At 44.1% G+C, this 19,778-nt stretch overlaps 1 pseudogene; it reads right to left on the bottom strand.

The window, feature by feature from the left end:
• LOC147596553 (dual specificity testis-specific protein kinase 1-like) overlaps positions 1-19,778 on the bottom strand; it is a 78,546-nt pseudogene that overhangs the window by 31,866 nt on the left and 26,902 nt on the right.

Genomic DNA, 19,778 nt, shown 5'->3' with positions numbered 1-19,778 from the left:
TTGGAATCCTGTTTTGGGACTCAACTCATTTATAACAAATTGGGGGCTCGTCCGGGAGGGTCTTAGTTCCTGAATTCTGACTTGATCTAGGAGGGGCGCCCCACCGTTTTTTGTTTGATTGGTGGCTTCTGGTCAGGTCGGGTCAGGACTGACACCATCCTGAACCCGAATAGAAGCAAGCAAAGAATTTGATTTTTATGAGCTCCCTTGCCGGCTGCAGCAGTTTGTTTTGCCCGTAATTCTGCACGCGAAGATCCAAACGAAGACGATGGAGCACCGTTCGGTTGGATCTGAACGAAGACGACGGCGTCGTGAGCAAACCGTTCTGTTGGATCCGAACGAAGTGTATACTGTTTGGTTGGGTGGGAGTCAGTTGCCTGTGCGTGTAAGAGGGTGATTGAGATGGAACCTGGTTCCGAAGCGAGTGCGGAGGTCTTCTAACCGCGGCTCCAATCTCCCGCGAGGGACTTGGCCGGTGAAGGACCGAAGCAATTCCTATAGGAGTCGTGGGTGGGTGATAGGTCCTAAACCCCCTGCAAGACACTCTTACCGGTAACCAAGGGCTGTAGGAATTGCCACAGCAAAATTCCTAGATGGGTCAGACAAAATTGAAGACCAAGGACCAGGAGAAAAAGGGAGCAAATTATCAGATATACCGGTAAAAAGTTAATTTGGAATAATAATAATTAAAAATTGGGATAAAAGGGGCCCCGTAAAAGAAAACGATAAATTAAAATGGCCAAAGGAACCTCTAAAACCGTATGTCTTCTGGCCTACTCTTTTGAAAAACTGGATTTGAGAGACGAGGAAAAACAGAAAACTAGAACAAGACTTTTTGTAGCAGCAGTAAAAGAAAGTTCGGAGGATAAGACTCCGTCTGGAGAGAAAAAGGAAAAAGAAGTAGAACAAACACCCCAGGAACAACTATATCGAGAAAGGTTCACAATCCCTGTTTGTTACTACTGTAATAAGAAGGGACATGTTCAAAGTAGCTGCCGTAAGCAGAAACGAGATGAGAAAATGCATAAAGAAAAACAGGGGTGTCAGGCACTGTGTGACGTGCGGAAAGCAGACTCCACAATCTGTGAGATTGTAAAGTAGGTATGTTTATTCGGCGCCGGGCAGCACGGGGGGTAGTCCCGCCAAAACCGTGCGCGCCTGGCATGGCAATTCACTTTGAATTTTATACAACCAAGTGTTACATATGCATGAAGTTAAAAAACCACGCCTATACATATGCATGAGCTATCCCCGCTCCGTATTAAAATTAGTTCCAAGAGGTCATTTAGGTATTACAATTAGTTCCAAGAAGTCATTTGGGTATTACAATTAGTTCCAAGAGGTCATTTGTCCAGTTTTAGCTGGCTCCTGAAGGAGGCCCCTTGGTTCTTATCAGGACTGTCCTTGTGCGGGAGGTGCAGGACTTCTCACTTCAGATAAAGAGTTCAAAGCACAAAGCAAGACCCCTCGGTTGGGGAATGCAAGACTTCCCCCCCCTCGGGTAGTTTTTACAATAGCTAGTTAGCAAAGCATCAAACGCTATTTGTATTAGCATGCACAGCAATAATCAATAAATGCCATATCTATTAAAGTTTCCTTAGCCCCTCTTCTCATTCCCCCCTTTTCTAGAGAATTAGTAAATTCTTTTACTATACCTAATTCTGGCACAATGTTTATTTATTTTGCACTTTCTCAAAGTATTGGTTAGACTCAAGCCTCTGTCGTAATTGGTTTTTCTTCCAATTACTATAGGAATTTCCCGTGCTCTGGAAACACCAGAAGCCACACCGAACTGTTATAAAAAGGATTATGAAGAAAGGTATAATTATAATTGTTGCCAAAAATAGTTGTTTCAGCCATGTTAAATTTGGTAGCCAAGAGGTTAACTTTTCCCATAAGTCAAACCCCCAGGAAATGTTGTCCCTGGTTATTTCATGAAAACTTTTAGTTTGTTCCCAGATTTTAGATAAGTCTTTTTCTATCCTTTTCTCCTGGTTTACATATGTACAACAATGTTCACCTATAGCAGTACATAATCCCCCTTGCTGGGCAAACAGCATATCCAAACCCAGCCTATTCTGGAGGACCATTTTTTTCAGGGAAGAAGTCTCCTCTTGGAGGGCTTGAATTGCATCCCCTGTTGCAGTACCGAGACTTTCCATAGTAGCAGAAATATTTACTAAAGCCTTTTCTAACTCGCTCACTCCCAACCCTGGAATAAGCCATCGTATAAAACTATGAAAGCCAGTGGGCTTGTCTATCAGGGGGTTGTTACCACGCTTCTGCCGAAAAAGTCTCATGTGTGTGTGTAAGAATTTTGGTGTGTTAAGGTAGGTCAGGTTCCGTGTAACCGTAATGTTAGGTATTATGATCCCTATAGTACATCGGCCAGCCCAATTATATGGTAAGATTTTATATCCTGTATGTCCACAAATCCAGTACCAACCACGTGGGGCAGGGAATCCCATCAGTTTGATTTTTTATTCATGTGGACTTGGTCTTTTGTCCATAAGTATTTAGCTCCTGCCCACGGAAGATAGTTGGTACAATTGGGATATTGTCCTACGAATATCTTCCCCTTACATCTTGGATCAGCGCTATTTTCCCCCGCAAGTGGTGCGGCAGTTTTTAAATTGCACTCTTGAATGCACGGTACACCTTGGGTTTCGTCCCATAAATTTAAGTTTATCTGCCAATTAAGATCTTCCTGTTTTATCTCTGCATATGCCTCGGGAGACATGCCTAGGAAAGCCTTGAGACCTTTAGGGAAGACCATGGCCGTTACAGGGTGTCCACTCCCCATGTTTTTCGGCAGATGCGAGCATAACCAACAGTCAGACCAATTCATGACTTTAGCAACTTTTTCATGGAGCTGCAGAAATGTGTTACTTTCCCATGCCCTGACTTTACTTGTCAGGATAACGACTAGCGTCGTGATAATATAAGTTTTTGAGGCTGTACTTGTGTGACCCTCCATGTAGACTTCGGTGCTCTTTTTACCCTAGTGTGGTGTATCCAGGCATTCTGCTCTCTGATCCTGATTGCTGTGAAGGAGGTGAGGAGTACCTGATACGGTCCTTCCCACTGTGGTTCCAGGGTTTTTTCTGCAAGAGACTTTACATATACATAATCTCCAGGTTGTATATCATGTACAGGTTCATCTAGACCTCTTCCCTGGGTCCCAATTACATGCTTTCTAATTTTATTGAGCTGTTTGCTCAATGCCACCATGTAGGAAGTCATAATTTCATCCCCAATTTGCATAGATATCCCTTTTTGTATTCCATAGGGTCGTCCATACAAAATTTCAAAGGGGCTCAGTCCTTCCCTCGCCCTTGGTCTCGTTCGTATACGCAAAAGGGCTAAAGGGAGAGACTGAGGCCATGTCAGGTTTGCTTCTTGTCCCAATTTCACAATTTGCTGTTTGATTAAGTGGTTCATTTTCTCCACTTGGCCACTCGACTGAGGGCGATACGGGGTATGAAGTTGCCAATCTATACCTAAATGGTGGCTGATTTGTTGCACTATTTTTGAGACAAAATGTGGTCCTCTATCAGAGGATATGGTTGCCGGAACCCCAAAACGTGGTATTATCTCTTGTACCAATACTTTAGTTACCTCCCGAGCCTTGGCTGTCCTAGTTGGGAACGCTTCTGGCCAACCTGAAAAGGTGTCAGTTAATACCAGTAAATATCGGTACCCCCCTTTTCTTGGAAGTTCTGTAAAATCAACCTGCCATTGTTGTCCAGGCCCATTGCCCTTCCCGATCTGGCCCATTTCTGGTTTGGGAGTATTTTTTGGATTAGTCTGGAGGCAAAGGTCACACTGTTGAGTCACCTGTCTCACTGTGGTATATAAGTTTCTAGCCACGATTTCCCTTATCAAATGTTTATACAGAGCCTCTGTTCCCCAATGCCTTTTTCTATGTTCCTCCCGTATCAAGTGCCACAGTAAACAAGAGGGAATAATTAGTCTTCCCTGTGGGGTATAAGCCCACCCCTCTTCATTATGTGACCCTTCTAAGTCTGTAATAAGTTTCTGATCTTCTTTGGTATATTTTGGCTTACCTTGTAGGGAGATTTGCCTATCAGGAATTAGAGCCCCTTCTATTTTTACCTTCGTTTTGGCCACTTGTTTTGCCTCTCTGTCCGCCAGTTCATTCCCTTTTTCCAAATCTGAGCTCACTTTCTGGTGTGCCTTAATATGCATAATTGCCACTTTCTCAGGGAGCTGGACAGCTTCTAGTAGCTTCAAAATTTCTTCTGCATGTTTGATATTTTTCCCTTGAGAGTTCAATAGTCCTCTTTCTTTCCAAATTGCTCCATGTGCGTGCACAACTCCGAAGGCATATTTTGAGTCCGTGTAAATGTTCACAGTTTTGCCCTGGGCCAACTCCAGGGCTCGGGTTAGGGCAATTATTTCTGCCTTCTGTGCGGAGGTGTTCATGGGCAAAGGCCCTGATTCTATTACCTCTTGACTGGTGGTGATGGCATATCCCGCATGTCGATTGCCATTCGAGGCATAGCTGCTCCCGTCTGTGAACCAGTTTTCCCCATTTTTTATGGGGCTATCCTTCAGGTCTGGGCGGCTTGCGTATGTTGCTTCGATGGTTTCCAAACAGTCATGATGCACCGGTTCTCCTGTGTTCCCGCTGAGAGAAGAAGCTGGGTTGACAATGTTAGTGACCACAATTTCCACATCATCCTGTTCCACTATCACAGCTTGATATCGCAGGAATCTTTGTGGAGAGAGCCAGTGCCCGCCCTTTGCTTCCAATACTGCTGACACTGCATGGGACACAAAAACAGTCATTTTCTGACCCAGAGTAAACTTTCGGGCTTCCTGTATGTTCAGTATCACAGCTGCAACCGCCCGTAGGCATCCAGGCCAGCCCTTTGCAGTCGCGTCTAACTGCTTAGAGAGGTAGGCAACTGCCCGTCGATGCGGACCCAGATCCTGTACCAGTATTCCTAGGGCAATGCCCTGCTTTTCATGAGAGAAAAGAAGAAATGGCTTACTCACATCTGGGAGTCCTAAGGCCGGGGCTGACATCAGAGCCTTTTTCAGTCGCTCAAAAGCTTGTTCGGCCTCCTTATTCCATTCAAGGTGTTTCTGCTCAGTCGCTGTCAGCGCATACAGTGGTTTAACAAGCAGTCCATAATTGTAAATCCATAATCGACACCACCCTGTCATTCCCAGAAAGGTCCGCAACTCCTTTACTGTCTGGGGTTTCTGAGTTTGGCATATCACCTCTTTGCGGGCCTGCCCCAAAGTTCTCTGCCCCGCACTAATTTCATAGCCCAAATAATTCACTTTACGTTGCATTACCTGAGCCTTCTTCTTGGACACCCGGTATCCTTGGAGTCCTAAGAAGTTTAACAGACTCACCGTCCATGCCATACAGTCTTCCTCTGTCCTGGTGGCGATCAGGATATCATCCACATACTGCAACAATTTTCCTTTCTCAGACGGGGTTTCCCAGGATTCCAGGTCTTTCGCAAGCTGATTGCCAAAAATGGTAGGACTATTCTTAAATCCTTGCGGCAACGCCGTCCAAGTGAGCTGGGTCTTCCGACCACTTTTAGGGTTTTCCCATTCGAATGCAAACAATTTTTGACTGGCTTCGTGGAGAGGGAGGCAAAAGAAAGCATCCTTCAAATCTAAGACAGTAAACCAAATTAGTTCAGGTGTTAACGCAGTCAGCAGGGTATATGGATTGGCCACTACTGGGTAGAGGTCTTCAGTTATCTTATTCACCGCCCGTAAGTCTTGGACCACCCTATATGACCCATCAGGTTTCCGAACAGGTAATATAGGGGTATTGAATTCTGACTCACACTCCTTTAATAGTCCTAACTGTAGAAATTTTTCTATCACCGGCTGGATTCCTTCTCTGTCTTCTTTCTTTAAGGGATATTGTTTAATTCTTACCGGTTGTTGGTCTTTCTTAACTTTAATTTTGACCGGTGGAGCATTTTTCGCTCTTCCCGGTACGTCGGTAGCCCATACCCCCGGGTACACTTGATTTAGGATTTCCTCGTTAATTTTTCCTTCTGAGGGGAGACTGGTTAAGGTTAGACTCAATATCTGAATATATTGTTGATCTTTTACCTCCAGAGTAATTTCTCCTTTTTCAAATGTGATTTTTGCTCCCAATTGTTCCAACAAATCTCTTCCCAAAAGTGCTTTTGGGGAGTTGGGCATATATAAAAACTTGTGAATGCCCCATTGTTTTCCCAATTTGTATTTTAGAGGCTTACAAAAATATGCCTTTTCACTTTGGCCAGTCGCCCCTTTTACCATAACATAATCATTCCCTAGGGGCATCAAGGCTTGATTCAAAACAGAGTATGTTGCCCCTGTATCTATTAAGAATTCTACTTTTTCTTGTTTTTCCCCTAGCTTAATTATAACCAGTGGATCCGCTAGGGTAGATCCCCCAGGTTCCCGTCAGTCTTTCCCTACGTGGGCTACTGTTCTTCCTGTGTGAGCCCTTTGCCCCCCTTTCTTATTCTTTGGGCATTCCCTCTTCCAGTGACCAAAATTCTTACAGAAAGCACACTGATTTTTACCCACACGAGGCAGGTTCCGTTTAATCCCTTTTTCCCTTTCTTCCCGCATGACAGCTATCAGCTTCTTTTGCCCTTGCCTATATGCTTCCTCTCTGTTACTAAACACTCTCCATGCTTCATCCAGCAGCACTTCTAAATTCCTGCTTTCTGTGGGGCGTAACTTCTGAAGTTTGCGTCTTATATCTCCTGTGGATTGACCCAAGAATAGGGAGATTAATTGTTGTATTCCTACCTCTGACCCAGGATCCAGCGGTGTGCTACGGCGCATCACGTCCCTCAATCGATCCAGGAATTCAGATGGGGACTCGGAAGGGCTCTGTCTGATTGCATACAAAGCTGACCAATTTATAGTTTTGGGGATTGCCTTCTCCATTCCCTTTAAAATCCATTCCTGGTACTCCTGCAATTTTTCCATATGTGCAGATCTATTACCATCCCACTTTGGATCTTAGAGGGGGAAATGTTCCTTAACGTTCCCTCCTGTAACTTTATAATGGTCTTCGGCCAGATTCCCTGCTGTTCTTAAAACTAGCTGCTTCTCTGTTTCAGTCAGATAGTCCAGTAATAATTGTATATCCTTCCAATCAGGATTATGTTGCTTTATAATAAATTGGAAATGCTTAGTTACACTTACCGGGTCACTCCTATAATCTTTTGCAATCTTTTTCCACTCCCCTAGGTCAGCAGTAGAAAAGGGTACTTTAATTAACATCGTCCCACCATCCGGTCCCACCGCCTCCCGGAGAGGTGCTTGCAAAACTGTTGGAGCGGATTTCTTCCTAGTACGGGAAGATACGGGACTGTCCGGGGGAGTTGAAGCTCTGTCCGAGTCCGCATCCTGTTCCTGTGGTCGAGGGGGAGGCTTAAACAAATCAGTTAAATCTTGTTCTGGCGCCTGATGAATCTTACTTGCCTTAGTACATCTTTGTCCAATACTACATGCCGAACAACACCGCCTCAGTTTACCTCTGAGCTCCTTGTTGTTTTCTCGCTCAAGCGCGAGTACCATAGGGTCCTGTGGAGGCACCATTCCACAGTCCCTTTGCCATTCCGGGTGGTTTCGGAGGGTGAAAAACATATCTGCATACGAAACTTCATCCCATTTTCTTTCTCTTCTTAAAAACAACATTAGTTGTAAAAGGGTGTTATAATCTATTGACCCATCAGACGGCCACTTAGCCTCGCCTTCTAGCTTATACAACGGCCACCATTGATTGCAATATTTGATAAGGGTCTTTTTACTTTCCGTACTTCCAGTCCCAGCAATATCTTTCCAGTGAGCAAGTATGCAACCCAGAGGACTTTTCTTTATTATTCCTCTACTCTGACCCCCTCCCATATTTATTGATTTATTATTTATCCTTCTTTTGTACACAAACACAGCCCTTTCTTTCTTATCCCAGTCTAAATTTTATACTTAGGATGCTCGAAATTCCAGCCAAACTCTACCCACAACTTTTCACCACAACACTTACACTCTAGGACAAAATATAGGTTTACGAGAGTTACCGTGATGTAAAGGACACTATTCAGGACCCTCAGGGTCCCACCACAAGGGAACAAAGGAATCTACAATGACAGAACACAATAAACTACTACCGCGGTTACAGACACACACTTTGGATCCAATTCAATCTTTGCACACAAACAATACAGTTTACATAGACTCACGGTGTTCACACTCTCGTGAACGTCCACACACTCATAGTGGTCACACAATCATACAAGAAACTTGGGAAAGAGGAAAGTCCCCTTGCTTTCTAGCCCACCTCAGAAGACTCTGGGTGGCTAGGGGCGGCTGGACAGACCTCACGCCACACACACAGTCACAGCTTTGCTGGGATTCCCGAGACTCACTCACGCTTTCACAACACAGGCGTTTACACCATAGAACGTCCTGCACGCAACATAGAATTTTTACCATGCAACATGGATCACACACACACAAGAATCCTTCACGCAGACACTATGGTTCAGCAAGTCCAAATCAGTAGCCAACACAAAATGCCTTATTACAAGAACCAAAAATCGATACCAGCAAAACACAGACTAATTTGATCTACTCCCAGGATTACTAGTGGTCACTCTATCGGTCAGTGAGTCCCCAACTGGAGCCCAAAACCAACCTGGGTACCCACCCAAAGGGGACTATGCTGCACGCCAGACGTCTCTGCGTGATTTACCAGCTGCCCCGGCCACGCGTACGACTTACAGGCCCCTACCATTAAACATACCGTTTGGCCCGCGGCTTCAGGAGGTCGTTGTCTGCTCCTGCGGTGAGCGGCTGGCAGCGGAGGCTCCTCCGAGGAAAGTGCTCGGGGCGCGCCTAGGAGAGTCCGCTCCGCAGTCGATCCCGCAGCCAAGCAGAGAGCCTCCTGGCTGGCTCGCCCAACTGACGTGCGGAAAGCAGACTCCACAATCTGTGAGATTGTAAAGTAGGTATGTTTATTCGGCGCCGGGCAGCACGGGGGGGTAGTCCCGCCAAAACCGTGCGCGCCTGGCATGGCAATTCACTTTGAATTTTATACAACCAAGTGTTACATATGCATGAAGTTAAAAAACCACGCCTATACATATGCATGAGCTATCCCCGCTCCGTATTAAAATTAGTTCCAAGAGGTCATTTAGGTATTACAATTAGTTCCAAGAAGTCATTTGGGTATTACAATTAGTTCCAAGAGGTCATTTGTCCAGTTTTAGCTGGCTCCTGAAGGAGGCCCCTTGGTTCTTATCAGGACTGTCCTTGTGCGGGAGGTGCAGGACTTCTCACTTCAGATAAAGAGTTCAAAGCACAAAGCAAGGCCCCTCGGTTGGGGAATGCAAGACTTCCCCCCCTCGGGTAGTTTTTACAATAGCTAGTTAGCAAAGCATCAAACGCTATTTGTATTAGCATGCACAGCAATAATCAATAAATGCCATATCTATTAAAGTTTCCTTAGCCCCTCTTCTCATATGTCTTCTGGTGACTTCCATCTCCGGCGCCCCCCCCCCCCCACTCCCCCCCTCCCTCCGGCGGCGGCTTCCCCCCACCACCTCCGGCGGCGCCAAATACAGTGGCTGGGGCCGCACTTCTTAGAGCACAGTTTGTGGCTAAATCCTGGGGGGATATAGGAAGGAAATTGGAAAGACGGGAGGGTTTGCAGGAGGCACCGGATCCAGCCCGGTTCTGGGTCTTGGAGCTGCTGTTGGGTGCGGGGTGTAAAGCTGCGGCAGGGAACGCCTGGTCCAAAAAAGGTGTAGAAATGACCCATCGTGCAGCAAAGGGATCGGCTCTGGGCCTCAGATCTGCCCAAATTGCTCCAGGGGGCCTTGCAACAAATGCGCCTGTCTCCCTTGGTCCGGGAGTGCCAGGAATGACAAAATGTGTTGTAAACATTTGGCTTTGTCGCTGGGTCCCTGTCGCTGGGAGCTGGGACGCGAGGCAGGAGCGAGCGGTTGTGGTCCGGCAGCGCCTGTGCGGCTCAGCTGGCCGGCTGCTCGGCTCCCGCTCTGGCGAGGGAGAAGCGTTGGGTGGAAGGAGAGAGAAAGGAGGAGCTGAGCTCGGGGCTGATCCCACCGCTGGTTCCTTGTCTGCTTCCCAGCCTCGGGATCTGGCGGATGAGGAGCAGCCGGTGCTGGGCGGGAGCGAGATGAGAGGGTGTTTAGAGAAGAGTGGGGGTGTCGGGGGCTGTGTCTTCTGGGGACTTCGGCATCAGCAGAGCCCTTGATAGAATTATTGATTGGTCCCCATGGGGAAGAAATTTTATTTTTATTTTTAGTATTTCAGTGGTGGGGGCAAAGGGAGAGCCTTTTAAAGTGCCTATTTTGAAGGAAGTGGAAACAGAAGAGAAAATTTGCCTTAATGATTTACTTTTACTCCCTGAGGCAGAATACAATTTATTAGGAAGGGATCTGATTTCGAAATTAAATTTGGGTATTCGGGGTTGCGAGCGACGGAGGAACATACGACAAAAGACTCAATATGAGTAATAAGCTTAGTTCGATTTATTAGTCCCAGGTGCGCATATTTATATTGCTAAGATAAAATATGCCTACTAGTCATTGCGTGACTGGCTTAAGCTCTAATGGTTACATTTGCATATCCCTCCTACTTGCAGTTAGCTAACCTGGAAAGTCCGTTAACCTGGAAAGTCCTGTACTTTTCATGTTTTCACTTTTTCAAAGTTGTTTGCAATCTTCTTCAAGGTTGCTTCGTTTACTTTCTCACAGGAAGCTTCAGTACTTTCTCACAGGCGGCCTCATTATTTTCTCACAGGTGGCTTCAGTACTTTCTTACAGGTGGCTTCAGTACTTTCTCACAAGAGGCTTCAGTGATGTCCTTGAGGCCTGCTGCTCACAAACATAACAATTCCATTCGGTCTGGATTGTTCACTAAGTGCCCCTGGTACTCCAGGTATCCAACACGGGGTCAAGGGGATAAATTGCAGATTGGACTATACACTCTAACACAAAAAGACGAAGAGGCTATAGACCCCTCAGTATGGTATAGGGAAGGGGAAACTGGAAAGATAGAAATGGACCCCATAAGCGTTCAGATAATAGATCCGTATCGTCCAATTAGAGTCAAGCAATACCCTATACCAATGGAGGGTTGGAAAGGATTAAAACCTGTAGTTGACAGACTTTTGGAAAAAGGAACTTTAGAACCATGTATGTCACCCCATAATACACCTATCCTCCCTGTAAAGAAACTGGATGGGTCATATAGAATGATACAAGATCTGAGAGCTGTGAATCAGCAGACGATTACTAAATTCCCTGTGGTGGCAAATCCTTATACTTTACTGAGTCATATATTCTGCCAAACATACTTGGTATAGTGTAATAGATTTAAAAGATGCCTTTTGGGCCTGCCCTCTGCATGAGGGATCCAGAGATTATTTTGCCTTTGAGTGGGAAGACCCTGAAACAAGACGAAAACAACAATTGAGATGGACTGTGTTACCACAGGGGTTCACAGAGTCACCAAACCTATTTGGACAAACTTTAGAGAAAATATTACAGGATTTCACATTACCCAAGGAGGTAAAATTATTACAATATGTAGATGATTTATTAGTAGCAGGGGAAACTGAAGGGGGAACCCGAGAAGCCACCATTAAATTGCTAAATTTCCTAGGAGGGAAGGGATCAAAGGTATCTCGGTCAAAGTTACAGTTCGTAGAACAGGAAGTAAAATACTTAGGACACTGGCTGAGTGAAGGGAAAAAGAAATTGGACCCTGATAGGGTATCTGGGATCCTATCTTTAGGACCTCCAAGGACAAAAAAGGAAGTTCGGCAAGTATTAGGGTTATTAGGATATTGTAGACCATGGCTTGAAAGCTACAGTGAAAAGGTAAAAATTCTATATGAAAAATTAACTAATAACCAACTTAAATGGTTTACAGAAGATGATCAGAAATTCGAGGAAATAAAAAGGGCATTAATACAAGCACCTATATTGAGCCTTCCAGATCTGGAAAAACCTTTCTACCTCTTTGTGAATACATCGAATCAAACAGCATATGGGATCCTAACCCAAGACTGGGCAGGAATAAAGAAACCCGTAGGATATTATTCTAAGCTATTTGATCCAGTAAGCAGAGGATGGCCTGCTTGTCTCCAAGCTTTGGTTGCTACAGCGTTATTAATAGAAGAAGTCAGGAAGATTATCTTTAGTGCTCCTTTAAAAGTGTATACTCCACATAATGTCAGAAGTGTTTTGCAACAAAAACCGGGAAAATGGTTAACAGACAGTCGGATCCTAAAATACGAAACAATACTAATTGATTCCCCTGATTTAGAACTAAGGGTGACCTCTGCTCAGAGTCCAGCACAATTTTTGTTTGGAGAACCAACAGAGAAATTACAACATAACTGTCTAGAAGTAATTGAGACTCAGACTAAGGTAAGACCAGATGTAGGGGATATTGAATTGGAAAAAGGAGAAACACTGTTTGTAGATGGCTCCTCCCGAGTGGTGGAAGGAAAAAGAAAATCAGGATATGCAATAATTAATAAGAACCTGGAACCTGTAGAATCAGGACCTTTGAGTCCATCATGGTCAGCTCAGGCCTGTGAGCTGTACGCCCTATGCAGGGCCCTGGAGTTACTAAAAGGGAAGAGTGGGACTATCTTTACAGATTCTAAATATGCATATGGGGTAGTCCACACTTTTGGAAATATTTGGGAAGAAGGAGGTTTAATTAATACTCAGGGGAGGAATCTCATACATCAAGAATTAATAGTCAGAATTCTAAAGGCATTAAGAGAACCAAAAGAGATAGCAGTGGTACATGTGAAAGGACACCAAAAGGGATTAGATTACCGAACCAGAGGAAATAATTTGGCAGATAAAGAGGCTCAGGAAGCAGCCCTGAGGACTCAGGTTGTTAAAATTAATGCAATACAGACAAAAGAAAATACCAGCGAAGAAAAATGGGAAGAGAGAGAGAAAAAGTTTACCCCTGAGGAACGAATAAAACTGGAGAAAATAGGGGCTAAGTTAGAACAGGGACAATGGACTTTACCTGATGGACGAGAAATGTTGCCAAAAGCCTATGCCAGACAAATATTGGAACGTTTGCATACACAAACGCATTGGGGTGCAAAGGCATTAAGTGATCATTTCCTGAAACGATTTGGCTGTATTGGAATCTTTGAAATAGCAAAACAAATTACACAAGGCTGCTTAACTTGTCAAAGGATAAATAAGAAAGTGTTTCGGCAAGTGGCTGCGGGAGGGAGAAAAATAGCTTACAGACCTTTCGAGAAAGTACAAATCGATTTCACTGAATTGCCCAAGGTGGGGAGGATAAAATATCTATTGGTAATAGTGGATCACTTAACACAATGGGTAGAAGCCTACCCTGTAGCCCGAGCCACAGCACAGATGGTGGTAAAAATTTTATTGGAACACTGATAGCTAGATATGGGATAATCCAGTACATTGATTCCGATCAGGGCACACACTTTACTTCTAAGATAATAAAACTGTTATGCCAATCACTAGGTATTCAGTGGGAATACCATACTCCATGGCATCCACAAAGCTCAGGGAAAGTAGAAAGGATGAATCAAACAATAAAACAACAATTGGCTAAACTAATGATTGAGACCCAAATGCCTTGGACAAAATGCTTACCATTGGCACTTTTAAATATAAGAACAAAACCTCATAGTGAGACTGGATTATCACCATACGAAATGTTGTACGGAATGCCATATTCTCAGGGGATGCCCTTGGGAAACAATATAGTTGAAGATTATGATATGCAAAAATATATAACTGCTATTGGGGAGAGACTAAAGGAACTAAGGGAAATGGGAATGATGGCTCAAACGCCACCCTTGGGATTTGCCATCCATCAATTTAGACCTGGGGATAGAGTTTTAATAAAAACATGGAAAGGAGAAACCTTATCTCCCCTATGGGAGGGACCTTTTCTTGTCTTGTTAACAACAGATACTGCCATCCGGACTGCAGAGAAGGGGTGGACTCACGTGTCATGAGTTAAAGGACCCATTTCTGAGTGGACTGTGACTTCAAGACCAGGGGAGACCAAAATAGTGTTACAACGAAAGTGAACCTGAATCGAGGCTGCTGACAACAGAATTAAACACCTCAATAAGCTAAGTAACTGGGAAATTTCATTGTGGCAACTCCTGTAGCAATCTGAAAAGGTTCTAAGTAAACATTATAATAACAAAGGTTCTTTTAAAATATATTGGAGACTGGTGTGGAGGAAGTATAAACTTTTGGGACATAACATACAGGTTTTAAAAGGACGGTTAACAACCGCACAGGAATTACTTTCTGATTCCACTTGACCCTTAAAGGAACCAACCCTTTGGAACACCAAAGGTAAAGGAGAGGGCAAGACCAGAGTGGGAACCGGTGCTGCGGTTTAAAGAAGTCTGCCAAGGGCTGCAACCCCTTCGGGCCGTGACTACCGAGCGCTATGGCCCTAACCGGACCTCTTCTTAACCGTGTTAGGGGTGAGCTTCCTGACTCTGGTGACGACAGTGAGTAACTGTAGTCAGTGTGTAGTGACCACAAGGAGGGGAAGAATAACATCCCTGACTTTGGTCTATCATACTATTTATGACTGTAAAGGTCAGAAGCTGGGAAACTGTATTACTAACCAGACGCAGTATGCCTTGTGCAAAGAAGGAAACAAAGCTGTATGTTATGATCCAAAAGAAATTCCTTATCAATATTGGGTGGAAATTAGAACAAATTACCAAAATGGGAGATTAAAGAGATCAAGTGAGATAATTACCATACCTGTCTGGGTGTCCTTTGATGCATGTGATGCAATTGATGATGACCCAGATACAAATTGTGGAAGTGTAGAGTGGAGAAAGGGTTATTCAAGCCAACCAAAATATTTATGTCCAGGAGCCGGACATTGCTATATTGATGCGAGCTATCAACGTTCTATAACAGCGAGATATCAATCTGCCCACTTATGTGACAGGAGAGGGTGGGGGTGTGTGTGCTGGGCAACCCAAAATTGGGGATATGAAAGCCATTATAAGGAAATACAAGCCTCCGTAACCATGAGGTCTGTAAATCAAGAGTGTACCACCCGTAACTGTAATCCTGTCGACATAACCATTAAAAACCCAGAAAAATGGAAGCAGAAACAAATAGCTTACATTGGGCTTAAAATCTATGGGACAGGAGGAGACCCAGGCATTGTTTTGAATTTACAAATGAAAGAAAAGTCTAGAGAATCAATACAACACCAGTTATTGTTTAACTCGTTTTATCATGAGATGGAAACAGGAGTGAAATATGAAATTCCCAAAGTTGCTAAAAATATATTTGTGAATCTTGCAGAAAACGTAGCTAAATCATTAAATGTAACTAACTGTGGTGGAACAAGTCAAGGTGAACTATGGCCATGGGAGGCTATGGAAAGCAACATAAATGAACCCCAAATATGGAAAACAATGGGAAAAGGTAATAGGAAACAACGATGGGTACTCCAAACAAGTATAATTGGAAAAAGTTGTTGGCAAAATTTAAGGGACAATGGGAGTCAAGTAGGTAACCTGGAGTGTGAAGGAGGTTACCTATGGAATGAAACTCGGAATAATTGGGATAAGTGGGGAAGCCCCCTGGAAATAAATAATCAATTTAAGAATTGGACCAATGGAACAAATATACCAAATGGTTGGCCAACTCCTGAAGGACATTATTGGATTTGTGGCAAATCAGCTTATGCATATTTGCCAAAAATTGGACAGGATCCTGTGTATTAGGAACTATAAGACCCAGTTTTTTTCTGTTACCCATAAATAGGGGAGAACGGCTAGGGGTTCAGGTGTATACCGAAGCCGAAGAGTTAAGAAAAAGGCGCCATAAGCGAGACTTACAAATTGGAAATTGGAAAGATAACGAATGGCCTCCTGAAAGAATCATTGCCTATTATGATCCAGCTACATGGGCAGAAAACGGATCCTGGGGCTACAGAACCCCAATATATATGCTTAATAGAATAATAAGCTTACAAGCTGTAGTAGAAATAGTTGTAAATAGAACCGGAGATGCACTTGGATTAATTGCAAAACAGAACACCAAAATGAGAACTGCCTTATATAAAAATCGCTTAGCTTTAGATTATTTACTAGCACAAGAAGGGGGTGTGAGAAACCATGGACTAGGGTATTGTTTATTAAGATTTATGTTAAGCCCAATGTAAAGGTCAGATAGCAAAAATCGCCTATGCAAACTAAAAACAGCCACCGGATACCGCTTGTGCAAGATAAGATAACCACCTGATGTCCCGGAACCAACAGAAACAGGGCAAACAACCCCATATAAGGAAGACTTCTTACTTCGGCCTCAACAAACACCAGGAGGCAGAAAACGACCCCCTAACAACAACTGAAGCATGCCTCCACTACCTCATGAACACGGAAGTAAAGATGTATAAAAAGGGGCTGTTTGAACTGCTCAGCATGGCAGTTGGCGGAGCGCAGACTCCCCTGCCGTCCAGCGCTGTTTTTGCTCATATTCTACTTGCTATAATTAATAAAATTTTTAATTGGATTATGATCCGTTGTGGTCCCAATTTATAACAATTTCTGGTGCCGTGACTCGGATAAGGAACGGTGGGCTTTGGTCCTCCGGGGAGGCGCCCCGCGACATTTCGCGGCCCCACGACCAACAGCTTACTCCAACCTTATCGACGAACCTAAATTCTAGGATATTGAGCAAAAAGGACCGGTAAAATCCCATAAAATTCTGTGCACGGGAGTCCGGACGAAGACGCAGGACGCGTAAGTATATTGCGAATTTGTTCGCGGGTTTGCCGTTCGGGCGGGATTGGGTTTCCTGGAATATAACGAGTGAGAGGTTCGATATACTGAACCAAGCGAGTGCGGACTCTTAAGTACTGCGTTTCCCATCTCCCGCGAGGGACTGGGCCAGGAACAAGGGGAGCGAGTGAGTGTATGTTTGTGGATATTCCAGAAGATGGGGGCGAAGGGCAGCAAGCCTTCGACTCCCGTGGGAAGGGTACCCACTGTACCTAAGAATACCCCTCTGGCATATATCTTAGACAATTGGAGATATTTCCCTGGAACCCTAGGGAAAGATAAGCAGAAAATGATAGAATATTGTACTAAGATAGGGGGAGGGAAGAAGATTTCTAAAAATGTCTTTTGGCCAGTCTATGGGTCAGAAGAAGATTGGGTAAGACAGCAATTAAACCTCTGGGTTAATAATAAAAAACCCCTTAACCCGGAGGAGAGTCAATATGCGGAAGTGTGGCTAGAAAGACCGGGAGCTAGACTTTACCCGCTGAATGAAATAAAAACTAAACAAAAGAAAAAGAAGGAAGCGTTAGACGAAACCCTTCTAACCCCCCCTCCTTACATTCCTCCTCCTGCTCCCGCAGAGGTCCCCAGAGCGCCCACTCCCCCACCAGAGTCGGAACAAGGGTCTCCCCCTCTTCCTAGACGCATAACTAGAAGTCAAAAAGGGGCAGCTCAGATGTACCCACTAAGGGAAATACCCATGGGGGGACCTCAACCTGTGATCGGATATATTTCCGTACCCCTAAACTCGGCTGACCTACGAGATTTTAAAAGAACCGAGATGGGAAACTTAATTGAGGACCCACTCGGAGTGGCAGAAAGATTAGATCAGTTTTTGGGACTAAACCTTTATACTTGGGATGAGATGCAATCTATCCTTGGTCAATTATTTACTACCGAGGAAAGAGATATGATTAGACGAGCAGGAATGAGACTGTGGGATGCTCAACATGCCCAGGGGACCCCAAGCAGATATTAAATGGCCACTTCAAAGACCTAGTTGGGATAATCAGGATCCGGTGCATAGAACCCATATGCAGGACCTGAGAACTATAGTAATTCAGGGAATTAGAGAAGCAGTACCCCGTGGCCAGAATATCAATAAAGCATTTAATGAAATGCAAAAGAAAGATGAAAGCCCTACTGAGTGGCTGGAACGACTGAGGAAAGCCCTTCAGCTGTACTCTGGGGTAAATCCCGACGACCCTTTAGGGCAAGCGCTCCTCAAAACTCAGTTTGTGGCAAAATCATGGGAAGATATCAGAAAGAAGATTGAAAAGTTAGAAGACTGGCAGAATAGAGGGTTGGATGAATTATTGAGGGAAGCTCAGAAAGTCTACGTAAGGCGGGAAGAAGAGAGCAGCAAGCGACAAGTAAAAATGATGGTAGCAGCGGTCAGAGAGGATCGCAAAGGGCGGACTGGTGAACACAGATCTGCTGGAACGAAACATGGGAACGTAGTAGTAAAGAAGGAACAGAGATTTTGTTTTTACTGTGGAAAAAAAGGACATATAAAGAAGAATTGCAGAGAAAGGATCAGGGATGAGGAAGTATTGAAAACGGAATAGGAGAGTCAGGGGCTCTATATCTTAGGGGACCGGAGTCATCATGAGCCCTTGATAAAATTAAAAATAGGTCCCCATAAACAAGAGTTCACCTTTTTAGTAGACACTGGGGCTGAGAAATCGACTATTAGGCAAATACCTGAGGGATGTAAAGTTTCCCCTGAAAAAGTACAAGTAATTGGAGCAAAAGGAGAACCCTTTAAAGTAAGCAAAATCAAAAATGTGGTATTCGAAACTGAAAATAAATTTGGAATGGGTGAACTCTTGCTCGTCCCTGAAGCAGAATTTAATCTGTTAGGACGAGATTTAATTGTTGAATTGCAATTAGAAATTAAAGTGAAAAATCAAGAGCTAACGGTGTCTGCTTATCCTTTGACCGTGGATGATCAAAAACAAATTAACCCCGATGTCTGGTACTCTCCGGACACAATTAGTAGACTGGAAATCCCACCGATTAAAATCCAAATTTCCGAACCCCACATACCTGTGAGGGTAAGGCAATATCCCATATCCCTAGACGGACAGAAAGGATTAAAACCAGAAATTGATCGATTGTTAGCACAAGGAATCTTAGAGCCTTGTATGTCACCCTTTAACACTCCCATTCTGCCTGTAAAGAAACCAAATGGGAAATATCGGCTCGTACATGATTTAAGGGAAATAAACAAAAGAACTATCACCCGGTTCCCTGTAGTAGCAAATCCATACACACTGCTAAGCAAGCTAGGACCCCATAACTCCTGGTATAGTGTGGCTGATTTAAAGGATGCCTTTTGGGCCTGTCCACTGGCAGAAGAATGCCGTGATTATTTTGCCTTTGAATGGGAAGACATAGAGACAGGCCGTAGACAGCAATTGAGATGGACCGTGCTTCCCCAAGGGTTCACTGAGTCCCCTAATCTGTTTGGACAGGCCCTGGAAGAGCTTTTAAAAGAATACCAGGTACAAACGGGAAACGTGCTGTTACAGTATGTAGATGATCTGCTCATAGCAGGGAATAATAAGGAAGATGTAAGAAAAGAAAGCATTCGACTCCTAAACTTTCTTGCACAAAAGGGCCTACGGGTATCACAAGAAAAGTTACAATTTGTGGAGGAAAAAGTGAAATATTTGGGGCATTATTTGTTTAACGGCAAGAAGATATTGGATCCAGAGCGCATTAAAGGAATTCTGGAACTACCTATGCCTGTCACTAAGAGGCAAAGTCGGCAGGCATTAGGGCTATTTGGGTATTGTAGGCAATGGATAGAGAACTACAGCTTTAAAGTTAAATTCTTATATGAACAACTGTCAAAAGACAAAATACCCAAGTGGGCCCCTCAGGATCAAGA

The sequence above is a fragment of the Chlamydotis macqueenii genome, chromosome W, assembly GCF_036417535.1.
Source record: "Chlamydotis macqueenii isolate bChlMac1 chromosome W, bChlMac1.mat, whole genome shotgun sequence".
NCBI lineage: Eukaryota > Metazoa > Chordata > Aves > Otidiformes > Otididae > Chlamydotis > Chlamydotis macqueenii.
The sequence above is the reverse complement of the archived record's forward strand: the minus strand, read 5'-3'. Positions and strand labels throughout refer to the sequence as shown.